Source organism: Alligator mississippiensis, chromosome 5 (genome assembly GCF_030867095.1).
Source record: "Alligator mississippiensis isolate rAllMis1 chromosome 5, rAllMis1, whole genome shotgun sequence".
Taxonomy (NCBI): Eukaryota; Metazoa; Chordata; order Crocodylia; family Alligatoridae; genus Alligator; species Alligator mississippiensis.
In genome coordinates this window covers 45,013,448-45,026,971 of record NC_081828.1, presented here as the reverse complement: position 1 = coordinate 45,026,971, position 13,524 = coordinate 45,013,448, and positions in this window count along the sequence as shown.

Below are 13,524 nucleotides of genomic sequence, written 5' to 3'. Positions count from 1 at the left end.
ATTCTGCCTTTCAAAGACAAGGTGTGCATTGTATTCTGGGGCATGCTGTATGTGGGAAGATACTGCAGCTTGGTAGCTACCTGAAGATCACTTGGCCAGAACATAAAAGCTAAAATTGTAAGCTGTTTGGCAGCACTGCCATCCCAACAAGCATTGCAGTCAGATTGCAAAGCAACCTGTGTGTATGGCACTAAGTTAAAGGTGGGTCCCCAACAGGCCTTGAGAAGCCCATCTGCTTCCCTGCAGCACTGTATTGGGGTTCCCAAGTCTGTAAGCACCAGCGATTAGGCTAATAACATTCAAATCTACCTCCCAGCTTTACGGCAGGACTGATTGTGTTGTCTCTAACCCTTCTGGCACAGGGAGCCTCTCAGACTCGGCAGGGGGTGTTTCCGGGGCTGGGGTTTTCCTGACTTTTCTTGGTAACTTGTTCCTTTGTCTTACTTTTCCTGTTTTTATCAGGTTTAACCTGTTAGTATTTTATTTCCCTGCTGCAGCTTCAGCCCATTTTTGTTAAAGCAACCAACTTCCAGGGATCAAATCTGGGACATGGTCCTGGCTGCTCCACAGGCCTCCAGGACAGAAAGTAGCTTGCATCATTTCTGGTTCTAGTTACTGTGGTGTTTCAGAGAGGCTCATTAGCTGTGCTAAGAGGTACAGCAATTAGCTGGCTGAGCACAACCTTATGTGAACACGGCTCTCCTGCCTCGGGAAGCAGCCACGGTGCCCAGCACAATCATGCTGTCCTCTCAGCGGATGCAGGAGGATGAGTGGCAAGGTTTAGTTCTTTGTGGCTCATTGCAAAGGCTCTGTATCAGGACCTTCCCTTTACTAGACATTCATGCTCATAGCATCCATCAAATTGGGTGCTGCCAATGGAAGCCCTGATTGACAGCTGCTAATCAGTTCAACTGCTTGCTGCTAAAGCAGCACGGACCACGGACTAGTTCAGGCCTGGCACTGATCCAGGACTACTTTTACAAGTATAGGACAAAAGTTCTGTTTCTTTTGTTGGTTGCTTTAATTTTTGTTCATTCCTTGACAAATGAACCATTTCTGCCCTCTCTCCAAAGCCTGCTGACATTCGCTGAGAGAGTTAACCTGTCCTTTCCCACATTGATGGTCACAACATACCCCAACCTCTAACTCTTCATAAGCATTGTGTCTATTGTGGCTTCTATCCTGCAACCCCTCCTGTTGGCTACATATTTTTAATAATATCATGTCAAAATTTGATCAGATTTCTCTATAAAAACATAATGGCTTTGCTAGCCTTGTGATTTCCTCTTCAATGCTTTCCAACATCAACAGTGCCAATTTGGACAATATTATCTCAAATCCTCCTTAAAGCCTCTGTCCCCAGGGCCCCATGATTATGTGAGAATGTTTTTTTTTCAGTTTCTAGCTTCCATGGGTTGCAGAAGAGTTCACACAGTAGCATAACTAGAGCGGGATGACTCAGGCAGCTGCCCCAGGCTTCAACTTGCAGGGGGGAAGGGGGAGCAGAAAAATATCAGCTGCCATCCACACCGGTGGCATGACAACAACCATAAGGTCCCCATGTGTCCTGTTGCCTGAGGCATGTGGATGCCTTGTTATACCTTTCAATTCGCATGACAAGGTTCACACAAAATCCAAAGACCAATTAAAAGAATCTGAGAGGTTTTCTTTTTAAACTTTGCATCTGATGAAGTGAGTTCTTGCTCAAGAAAGCTTATGCATCTCTGATCCAGTTACTCTATAAAGTGCATCTCTACCCTCCTTTCTTTTTAAACTTATGATTTATAAGTCAACCTGATCATTTTTTGTACGGGTCCAACTCATTTTTTTGACTGGAGCTGGCTGTTGCCACGTGGCATGTCTGTGTCTCAACATCGTGTTACTACTACTCAGTCGATTTAATTCAGTGACTCCAACTCCAAAATCCTCTTCTCTTGTACTGTCAAGGCCAAACTGGTATTTCTGTATTTGATTAAGCCTTCCTGTGAAAGTCTTGCATTAAATTAGTTACATCCCAGACTTTTTAGCAGTCACGCTGCTTGGAAGGGAAAAAAAGATCTAAAACCAGCAGACTGCTGGCTCAAGCAGCCCTCTTAGGAAACAAAATTTTTGGAGGTCTGGTCTGCCAAGGAAAGGTATTGTTGCAGGAAGTCCAGCAGTTCTGTCTTGGAGCCCATCCAGAAAGTGCAAAGGGGAATGTCCGGCAAGCTGAGGAAGAGGATGGCCTTGAACTCATATCTCCCTCCACCCCCACAGCCCAACCACTGCATACAGAGCACTCAGGCATGGTAAATGTCCCGATGTGGTAATCCCTGAGGGACCATTCCCCCCTCTAACCTCTGCCCCCCTAAAAAAGGAAAAGCAATTGCTGTACACTGCTCCTCTAAATCAGATGGACCATGACCTGGGTAGGAGAGACCAGCAACCTGATCACTGGGCTATGGTCACGGGCTTCTTAGGCTGTCTTTATCCTCTGTCTCTTCTTAGGCTGGCAGCTTTCCCAGGAAATGGGAAATGCCTTGCTGGTCTGAAACATGCTTGAAAAGTGACCTGAGGCAAAAGCAGTTATTTGGCATCCACGTGAGTGACAAGCCATCAAGACAGCATTCCCGTGGAGGTATTCTTCAAGTGCCAGTGCTGCAGACTTTGCTTGGAACTTGATCAGAGAGTTGGGATCTTTCCTTCTCCTGCATCATGCCCAGTAATAATGAAATATGCTCTCAGTCACAACTGTGCAGTACCAGTGTTGTCTAGGATAACGCAGATGAACTAAAAAGCTTCATGTGCAAAGAGCTCTGATTAACTTCCCGGATCTCTGTTAGGGCTGGAGCTTTGTACAGCTAGTGTCTCAGATGGAAGACTTCCTCTTGAGCATGCCCAACCATGAGTCCATCTCTGTCCCTTGTTCCTCCCGTTTTCTTATATGTATGTTTGCCCTGGATTCAGCCCTGACTCTCTACTGTTCACGTTCTTCTGGAGAAGCTGGAAGCTGTTCCCATTCTTCATCCCACTTTAAATCTATATAAAATGGTCTCGGTTGCATCTCAGCCCCCACTCTATACCTTCATTTTCCTGTCTTGACTATTGTTCCTTGTTGCCTTGACTATTGCAACTCACTTTCCAGCTTCCATCCTGTTAGGTGTTGCTAAGCTTCACTTGTCAGCAGTGCACCATAACGCTGCGGGCTCTCACACCTGCTCCCAGGCGGCTCAGCAAAGCAGCTCTACTCTACAGTCCTTTACACAGCACACCAGAAGCTGCCAGTTTCTTACAGCATTTAAGAGTCAAACAGTTCTGGCATGCCTTCCTTCCTGCTTCATGCCACCAGGTCCCAACCACTACTGCAGGTACTGGCACTTCTGTGACTTAGTAATGTGAGATCCAATTAAGTGATCAACTGAGGCCAGCAGATAATCAGGGTAGATAAGAATCAAGACTGCTGGTAATTGCACAAAGGAAATGGTATCTCTGAGGTTGAACTGCTGGTAGGGAGACAGTGCACACTGGTGGAAATAAATAGAGATCCAAGTCTGGTATACTGGTAAGGATGTGTGAAGTATCCTACTAGCAGCTTTGAAAGGAGATACTGAAAGTCCAAATTCCTAAACCAGAATAAATTACTCCCTCCCCCCCACTGCTCCTGGCTGTCTTCCACTGTATGTACCATATCAGCAACAGCAGAGTACACTTGCAATCGAGGACATCATTTTGGTAGTGATTTTGGTGCACCATCATATTCGTGACTAGGTGCAGCTATACACTAATGTGCATACAGAGAACAGTTGGACATGTTTTCTTAGGCATCTGCAAACCAGTGATGGTGGGATCTTGGAAGGGTGATTACAAGGTAGAAGATCACTCCAGATATACCTCTTTCAGTGCTCTCCCTCTAAAGCATTCACTCCTGCCACTGTTGGAGACAGGATATTGGGCTATGTGGACCATTGGTCTGATCCAATATGGCAATTATGTTTTTAAACTGTACCTAAAGATACAGGCAGTGGTGTACAAGGAAGGATGCTTTTCTACACCACTGGGAGAGCAGGGAAGCTCGGTGCAGTAGGGTGTGTAATACACAAGCATGGACATGTGAAAGATTTAAATACACACGCATAAATTCATTGCACGTTCTTTATAGTCCCACTGGCTCCTGCAATCCATCTGCTCCGAGTGTCTGTGGCTTCATTCACTTCCTGTTTCTTATCAATGATACAACAGGGGGATTCAGCCCCTGCATTTACCATCAATTGTAAATAGTTGCAAATGTTTAGCAAGGAGAAAAGGAAGCCAGAAATGCTAAAGCATGGCCCCAGGCAGGAGAGGGGTGGTGTATGGAGGGAAGAGAGCCATCAGGAGCCTGCATTGGACAGGAAATTATTCTTGGCCTAGAAACAATTGGTATGAATTGCACATCTCTGCCTGGAAGTGTTCACTTCATACACCAGGGCTGAACTGGGGTCAGACAATCCAGTCAACCTGTTAGTGATGACTCTTGCTTCCTAACACTTCTGAGTCTCAGTCGGAGGCTCCTTGGTTCCATATTCCTGAGCGCCTTCATGGCACATTCTCATCTTTACTACCTCAGACAATGCTCTTGAGCACTGCTTTGCCAGTACCAAGCAGTCCCTACCTACAGCAACCTCCTTGCTATTGCAGTCATGCCCAATAGCATGTGGGTGAGGGTGTGGTGGTGAGCCCTGCAAAATCTTCCTTTGTGACCCCCAGAAAGATGCGGGCTGTGTGCTTACAGACAAGTTAATGTGCTTCCTACTGTAGGCCATCCTGTGTATTCCTCATTTCAGTTACTTGTTTTGGATTCATATATTTCAAGCCCAAAAGGAAGCATGAGAACAGTTTAATCCCTGTGTAACACTGGCCAAAGAATCTTTTCCAGTTACTCCTAAACCCAGCCCAGTAACTCCTGTTGGACTGACAGTTCCAGAAAGGCAGCTGAAGTTTGCAAATCCAACACTTCCCTTGGGTGTTTTGTTTGAATAGCTAATGACAGCTTCTGGTGCTTTATTTCTAATGTGAATGTATGTTTTGACTGCCCAACCATTAATTCTTGTTTTGCCTTTCTCTGCAGGACCAAAGCCAAAGGCCTAACTCGATACTTGAGTGCTCTTGGTGGTAGCAGCACATGGGGCAGCATCAGGGGTTGTGCTGGTGGTAGCATCTGGGCTAGCAGGGCAGCTGCTGCTCTTTTTGCACACACTCACCCCTAAAGTCTGTACCCCGCCTCCTCCTCCCCACTGCTTCCTTATGCTACTGTGGATAGCTAACCAGATCATGCTGTGATCTTACCAATACATCTTGTCTCCACTCAAAACATTCCTTGCAGAGCTCTTGCTGGTGCCACATCAATAGCATCTCTTCCTGGCACCTGTAGAAATCAGTGAAATTCTTGCTATTTACTTGAATGTGAAGCATTAGGCAGGAAAGGGGATTTTTGGTCTTTACAACACTCTTCAGAAAAATATAGACTCTGTAAAAGGATTGTTTCACACCACAATTTTGCTGGCTCTTGGGACAACCTGTGTCCTCACATCTTGCTATCTTGAACCTTAAGTTTAGCAACAAGAGAAAGGTCAGGGAAAGTGTGGGTCCCTTACTGTATGGAAGAGGCAACCTACTGACAGATGATGAGGAAAAGACTGAAGTACTCAATGTTTTTTTTACATTCATAGGAAAGGTCAGCTCCCAGACTACTACCGGGCAGCACAGTTTAGGTAGGAGGTGAGCAGCTGACAGTGGTGAAAGAACAGGTTAGGGACTACTTAGAAAAGCTGGATGTGTACAAGTCCATGGGGCTGGATGCAATCCATGTGAGGGTGCTAAGGGAGTTGGCTGCAAATTCGTGGCGATTGGGTGAGGCCCTGGACAACTGGAAAAGGGCAAATATAGCGTCCATCTTTAAAAAAGGGAAGGAGGAGGATCCAGGGAATTCAACCTCAACTCACCTCAGTCCCCAGAAGATCTTCAAGGAATCCATTTCTAAGCACATGGAAAAGAACATGATAGGAACAGTCAGCATGGATTCACCAAGGGCAAGTCATGCCTGACCAACCTGATTGACTTCTGTGATGATGACCGACTGTGGATGTGGGGAAAGCTGTGGACATAATATATCTTGACTTTAGCAATGCTTTTGAGACCATCTCCCACAGTATTCTTGTAAGCAAGCCGAGGAAGTATGGGTTGGATGAATGGACTGTAAGGTGGATAGTAAGCTGGCTGGATCATCAGGCTCAACAGGTAGTAATCAATGACTCAATGTCTAGTTGGCAGCTGGTATCAGGTGGAGTGCCCCAGGGGTCAGTCCTGAGGCCAGTTCTATTCAATATCTTTATTGATGATCTGGAAGATAGCATAGAGTGCACCCTCAGCAAGTTCATGAATGACACCAAGCTGAGGGGAGTAGTAGATACGCTGGAGGGTAGGGCTAGGATTCAGAGTAACCTAGACAGATTGGAGGATTGGGCCAAAAGGAATCTCATGAGGTTCAACAAGGACAAGTGCAAAGTCCTGCACTTAGGATGGAACAATCCCATGCACTGCTACAGCCCAGGGACAGACTGGCTGGGCAGCAGCTCTGCAGAAAAGGACCTGGGGTTACTGAGCTGTATTAGTAAGAGTGTTGCCAGCAGATCTAGGGAAGTAATTATTCTGCTCTATTCTGCACTGGTGAGGCCACATCTGGAGTAGTGTGTCTAGTTTTGGGCCCCCCACTATAGAAAAGATGTGGACATGTTGGAAAGAGTCCAGTGGAGGGCAACAAAAATGGCTTGGGGACTAGGGCACATGACTTACAAGGAAAGACTGAGGGAACTGGGTTTATTTAGTCTAAAGAAGAAAAGACAGAGGGGATTTGATAGCAGTTTTCAACTATCTGAAGGGTGGTTCTAATGAGGATGGAGGTAGATTGTTCTTAGTGGTGGCAGATGACAGAACAAGGAGCAGCAAGGAAAGTTTAGGTTGGATATTAGGAAAAATTCTCACTAGGAAGGATAATGAAGCACTAGAACAAGTTACCTAGAGGGGTGGTGCAATCTCCATCCTTGGGAGGTTTTTTAGGCCCAGGTTGACAAAGCCCTAGCTGGAATCTAGTTGGGGCTGGTCCTGCTTTGAGCAGAAGGTTCGACTCACTCACTAGATGGCCTTCTGAGGTCCCTTCCAACCCTAATTTTCTATGATTAAGTTGCACTGCATTTGATCACAGCTCTCAACTGTCTTTTCTGCCTTAATTTTAAAATGTAGCATATTTCTTCCTTGTTGCTCAGTGCTAAAGCTGGCATCGTTTACCATAAAAGCTTGTTGAAAAAGGGTGTTTTGCTGAAACAACTGTTTTTACCAAACCAGGTCCCCACCCCGCCCCCTCCCCTTTTTTTCCTGTCTTGAATGAAAACACAAGGGAAAAAATGTTTCCCCTTTAGATATGGAAAAAAAATCTGCTTCTTCCCCTTTACACATCAGGATAAATTAAAAAAAAAAAAAAATCTCTCTCTTCTCTTTCCAGGCCAATTTTGTTTTTTCTTTTGATCAAATAATGCTTAGTAGTTCCAAAAAAGCTAAATATTTTGTTTGAATTTCTGTGAAAAGACTTCCTGGTTTCTAAGGCATCACCATTTAGGCAAAGTAAGAGATTCCCCATTTTGGTTTTAGTGAGGGACCTGCACTGGAGGAGGTATGTAGTAGTTTCACTCCAATGTGACACAAGGCTAGAATAGCCCTTGATCTGGTGCAGCCTGGTCTCCTCTGTATGAACAACCAAAGTAGAGTTGTTATGCCAACTCATTTCTGTGTCTTCGGGATGCCTCAGGCACTTGACTATGTTTGCTGAAATCATACCTATGCTTAGTAATTGCATCTTGCTCCTGAGTGCATGCAGGGGGAGGGATAGCATATGCGAGTTATGGCAAGAATCACTTAACATTCCCCTTCCTTTGCCTACTGGTGGAGGCACAACACGTACCTTGGTCCAAGATGGAAAATCTAGCAAACCATTGCACCTGATAGAAAATGTAGTACAGCTGGGGGTGCCCAGTCCACAGGAATGATGAGAACTGAAATGACCATCCCACAAGACATGCATCTACCCCTGGGATAGCATTATTCAATTGATGTTTCATTTGGGTTTGGCCCATTTTTCCCAACTCCCCTTCTAATAAAATATTTTATTTTGACTTTTCCTGGTGAAAAATCAAAAAGTATTGGTGTTATCCACCTTTTTTTCCCCCCCTAAGGAAACTTCTGTTTAGCAGAAAGAGCATTTTCCACAGGAGGGAACATAAACAGAAAGTTCTCAACCAGTTCCAAAACCAAAGAAACAAATAAAAGTATAGGGAACAGGTAAAACATAGCAAATCTCTTTATGATACCAGACTTCAGTCTGTCCTTTGTGCAATTTCTCCTTCTGCACAGCAGATGCTCCCACATTTGTAAAGCAAAGACCCTAAACCCCATCAGGATGATGCAACTGCATTGCAATGACCATGGTGGGGAATAGCAAAAACTGCAATGATTTTTATGGGAATCTCCACTGACAAAGCAGCTCCGTGTCCAGAAGCTCAGAGCTATGCAGCACCCCCCTCCCTTTTCCCTAAATAAACATTCTCCAAAGCTCCAGCTGAGCCCTCTTAGCCTGCAGCTATGCAGGCCACTTATGGGAGGATTTGAAAAGGCATAAGGAAATAATATAGTATTCTGCCAATAAGTACCTCCTGGCTAGACATGCTTTCTGTTGCTGAGAAGAAGGTCCCTCATCATCACACTGGAATCTCTCCCTTTCAATATTAAAAACAGGCTGGCCACAGTTACTATCACTGTCTATTAATTGCATTGGTAGATAGGCTCCACTTGGACTTCACTCTATGACATTGTGTACAAAACCCACCCAACATTTGCTCTAATACCCTTTTGTTGCCATTTAGCCTCCAGAGCTTATTATAACCACCTGAATGTTAAACCTCTCATAAGGAACCAGCTGAAGTCTAAAATATTGTTCTCTTTCAACACCTTACTGGAGCTTTATAGAACTGTGGCCTGTTGGTGCCAAAGGATTTGACTGGCTTAAACGTGCCTTAATTATTCTTATAGTCCTTTCTAACTGCATTACATTCTTCATCCTAAAAAAGAAACTACTTTCATCACACAGAGTAGGGACTAATAGACATCAACAACAGGCTCCAGCTTTGAAGCAACGATTAATTCAGAGCTCTGTCACTTCTAGGAACCCAACCCACATGGGGCCAAATTTTCAGCAGGAATTCCTTGATGCTTGGCTGCTCTTGGTTTCTGGAGGAGGGAGATTACTGTGATCATTACTAAGGACGACATCCTTAGAGCTCTCTGGAGCTCCAGCCAATAGCAATACTGCTCTTTTGGCAGCACCAACGTTTCTTATATACTAGGCCACTGGGTAAAAGTAGGTTTGAAAATATTCACTACCTCTCCTGTTGAATTTGGCCTTCTGGGCAGCCAAGTGGGGAAAAAGATACCCAAGTGGCAGGGGAGAAGGGGGGTGGGGGGAGGAGATGGGGGGTTCAGAAGGTAAACAAACTTCTTGGAGCATGGGTTGATGACATTAATACTGTCCTGGAAAATCACAGTACTCCGGGTTTTGGTCCGAGTCCCTGCCCCAATGATTTCTCTCCCCTCCTGGGGCAAAGTTCTCTCAGTGCTCAATGCAGAAACATGGCTGTGGACAGGGGCTAGGGTCAGGCCAGAGCCCCTGCCCTCCCAGGGCACTGTTAATCTCATTGAGGCACATGGACCAACTTCAGCAGGAAAGGTAGTATGTGCTTACAGTAATGCTTAGCCCATAGCCTGGTGGTTAGCGCACACTGCTGGGAAGTAGGGACTGTAGGTTTAAATTCCCCCTTGGAAACTATAATTCAGGTCTCTCACTGCCTGGATAAGTGCTCCAACTCATTAGGCTGAGGAGAGCCTGCCTACCTAGCACTACTGTTGCTTTGTGACTTACATAAAGCATCCACTTCCCAGGGGGAATAGAATCTACACTCCAAGTGGCCCAAACTGCAACTCATGAAGCTAACGTACAGTATGTGGGAGAGGAAAAAGAAGAGGTAGATGTAGTTGATAAAATGCTTCCCCTTCTCTTTAAATAGCTGCTCAGAATGTACAGCTGCAACTAAGTAGGAATTTGCCTAGCTAGAGCTTTTGCCATCAGTGTATTTCTGATGGCTGGTAGCTTCTTTCAGCAGGGAGCCAAGAGTAATTAAAATGCTAATTGGAAATCCGTTCCAGAAATGTGTTTATCCACAAAGCTGTCAGACAAAGAAATAATAATGGGCCTCTGTATAAGCAGCTTTGTCTAATTTAAAGACGACATTCATGTCTGTGCATCGAGCTACAGTAACATAATGGAGTCTCACTCCTTACATCAAAAGACTCAACTGGAGAAGGAAATTCTTTTTACATAACCACCATGCAAGTTATAACTAGAAAAGGGCAAGAGTTTAGTCAAGGCCAGTACCTAAAAACAAATCTTTTTTGTATTCTGAGAAATAAATATTCACGTAATCAAACTGCTTGGAGTAGGATGAGTCCTTGCTGGGTTGTGCTAGCATCAATCCTGGGTCCTCCAAGGGCTGTCTATTTAGTTAGTTCTGTGTATTGCAGGAATGAGACAACCTAAGTGATAGGTAAGTTAGCCTCCAACTACATTCAGGCATCTTGTGGGACAGAGCCTATACCTCATGCTGGCTAGAGGCATTAAAAAGTTTCTATACGGTAGAGGGACCTTTAACTGCCATACATAAAAGCAATTCAATGGTATTTTTCATTGTATAGATGCAGGTAGCTCAGTTTAACTCTTATAGATCTTTTGCAAAGGCTCAACTATATGGAGAATTCAAGAGGAAGTTAGTGCAAAATACCTAACAAATTTAGCCCCATGTGAGCATGCTTACTTTCTATGCACAGAGCTGGTAGAGTATAACCTCTGAAGATGTGAGTTAGGATACAGCTAAGCTAGGTAGGGAAGCCCTAGGAACTAGGGGTCTTAGAGATATTGCCTTGACATTCATAAGCTTTGAACGTTACTAGACCAGGCCTGGCATAACTATGTAGCTGAACTGTGCCATAAGATTTAAACCAAAGGGACTTAAGTGATAAACAAGCCACTCTAAATATGCACAACAGAACAGTCCTGGATATTTTAAGAGTTTTAGGAACCAAAAAGGCTTAACATCAGCAAAAACAAACCACGCAGGTACCCTAGTAGTCTGATGCAAACTAAAATAAATTTAGTAGTAAAAAAAAACCAAAACAAAACAAAAAAACCCAAAAACAAATATGGCCATTAATTTTTAAGGAGCTGGATATTTGTCTGTGGTACAAGCAATTAATATTAATAGTGACAGAAGGTAAAGGGTAGAAAAGATGGGTAGCCAAAGAGGTTAGAGAAAGTTAGATGAAAGAATCCTCTGCTGCTCCCTTTAGTGACTGGTTAGCTACCTCCACATCTCCTGATGAAAACTAGAAACAACAATAGGAACTTTGCTTCTTTTACCATATATTCCTTTTCTCATCAAATTTCCTTAAACACAAGTTCATTTATGAGTAAAATCATTGAAGTCAAAGTTACAGTTGCCTTCAGTAAAGTCTGCCTCAAGTTGTAGCCAAGAACCTGGGAGACACTTTACTAACTTCAGAGCTATTCAGGGTTTTTTCTTCATGTGAACAAGCTTAAACTTGTCAATACTGGCAAGCTGAAAACACACTAGGCGCCTACCTTTTTGGCAGGGGGAATTGCAAGCCAATGAATCAACGTGAAATGAGTTTCAAGCTTTCTTCTGTGCTTCCCACAAATCAGTGTAAAATCAGGACAGCCCTATAATGAGACTTTACTTGCACAGGAAAGAAGGTGAATCTAGGCCAGGAATGAGCTCAGGGAAAAAGGACTTCCCATCCATAGGCTTTTCAGTGGCTGAGGTGTACACAGGTAAGGGTGGAAACCCTTCTCTTTCAACTGTACAGTTGGTCCAAGAAAGATCACAAAAAGTCCGTGCCTCTCATACAGGTCCTGGTTCACCATGGGTGCAACACTTTTTAGGCAACATGGGTCAGCCAAAGGCAGTCAAAAATGTGATCTAATAACATTTAGTGTCATAGATTATTTCCAGTTTATCCTTTATTCTGTTTGAAAAAGCCCCCTCCATTCACTCCTCCCATCTCCAAATTCTACACAAGGAATCATGTCCACTCACATTCATGTTAGGTGAAGTGAAATGTGTATGCCCTTATTTCAAAGAGCAGGGCTTAAGAGACATTAGAGGCATAGTGTATTTTCATGGAGCTTGTGAAATAGCACTGTTTCCTCTTTAGACATATGGATAATAATTTCCAAAGACAATATTCCTCATAAATAGAGGGTGGTGCTTTTTTGTTTCCCAAAGCAAAAACTAAATAAATAGAGGAGGGGCAAGGTGTTGGGGAGAGGCACCTGAAGCTTCCAACATGAGAAAAAGTGTCCTAGGTTGATTGCAAATGCTTAATCAAATCAATCAGATCCCCCAAAGTCTACCTAGAACCAAAAACAGTCAGGAGAAATAAGAGCTTCAAAAGACAAGTCTTGAGGGGAAACTGGAAAAAAACACTATCAAACCCCTGAAAGAGGCACTTATAGGAAGTTCCTCACCCAAAAGATACAGAACAGTATCCCTAGATGTACCAAAGTCTAGATACATAGTTTTTGGTAAGGAAGTGTCCTTACATGCCAAACAGTGCAAGTCTGCTAAAGGAAAACTTCCTAAATTGCTTTCTTACCAGAGCAAAGGACAAAGCTGGCACTGAAATATGAGAATGCATATTCTTTCACTCTCAGCTGAGGCACACAGTCCCAGGCCCCAGATGCATCTTCAGGAATTTGTTTCAAATGCCCCAACCAAAACTTGGGCTGTTTTAGGGTACAAACCTGTTCTTCCCACTCATATGATTATAGGCTGAAAAAGGTACTGTTTGCAGGATTCATCTACATGTTCATTAATGTGCTTTTGCTACTGTGCATTAAATTTAGTACCTCTAATGTGAGGTACTAACTAAATGCACATTAGGCTAATGCACAATAGCGAAAGCACATGCACAGTAGCCTAACTTTACGGTGCATTAGCATATTAGCACAGTTTTTACTGTGATGCTATAATGCACAGTAAAACAGGCTACTGCTCATTACAGTGCATGTGTAGATGCACCCACAGGATCCTAATTCAAGCAATGCCACCTTCTAGTTTTAATACCTGGCTAAAAAATACTCAGACCAATAGCTAAAAGAGCCAGAGAGCCCTCTTCCTGAGGCAGACCTGATTACTGAACACTGTCAAGTGCATCAACTAATAGTAATTATCAACAGACATCTAGATTGCAAGGGTGTAGGAAACATGCTTCTAGTTTGTGACAAACAGGAGTTTAAGACCAGAACAGTGGGAGACAACTTGTATCAGGGTATCCCCTGCAGGTCCTATCACCTGCTATATGCAGCCCTATATATGCTTCATCCTGCAA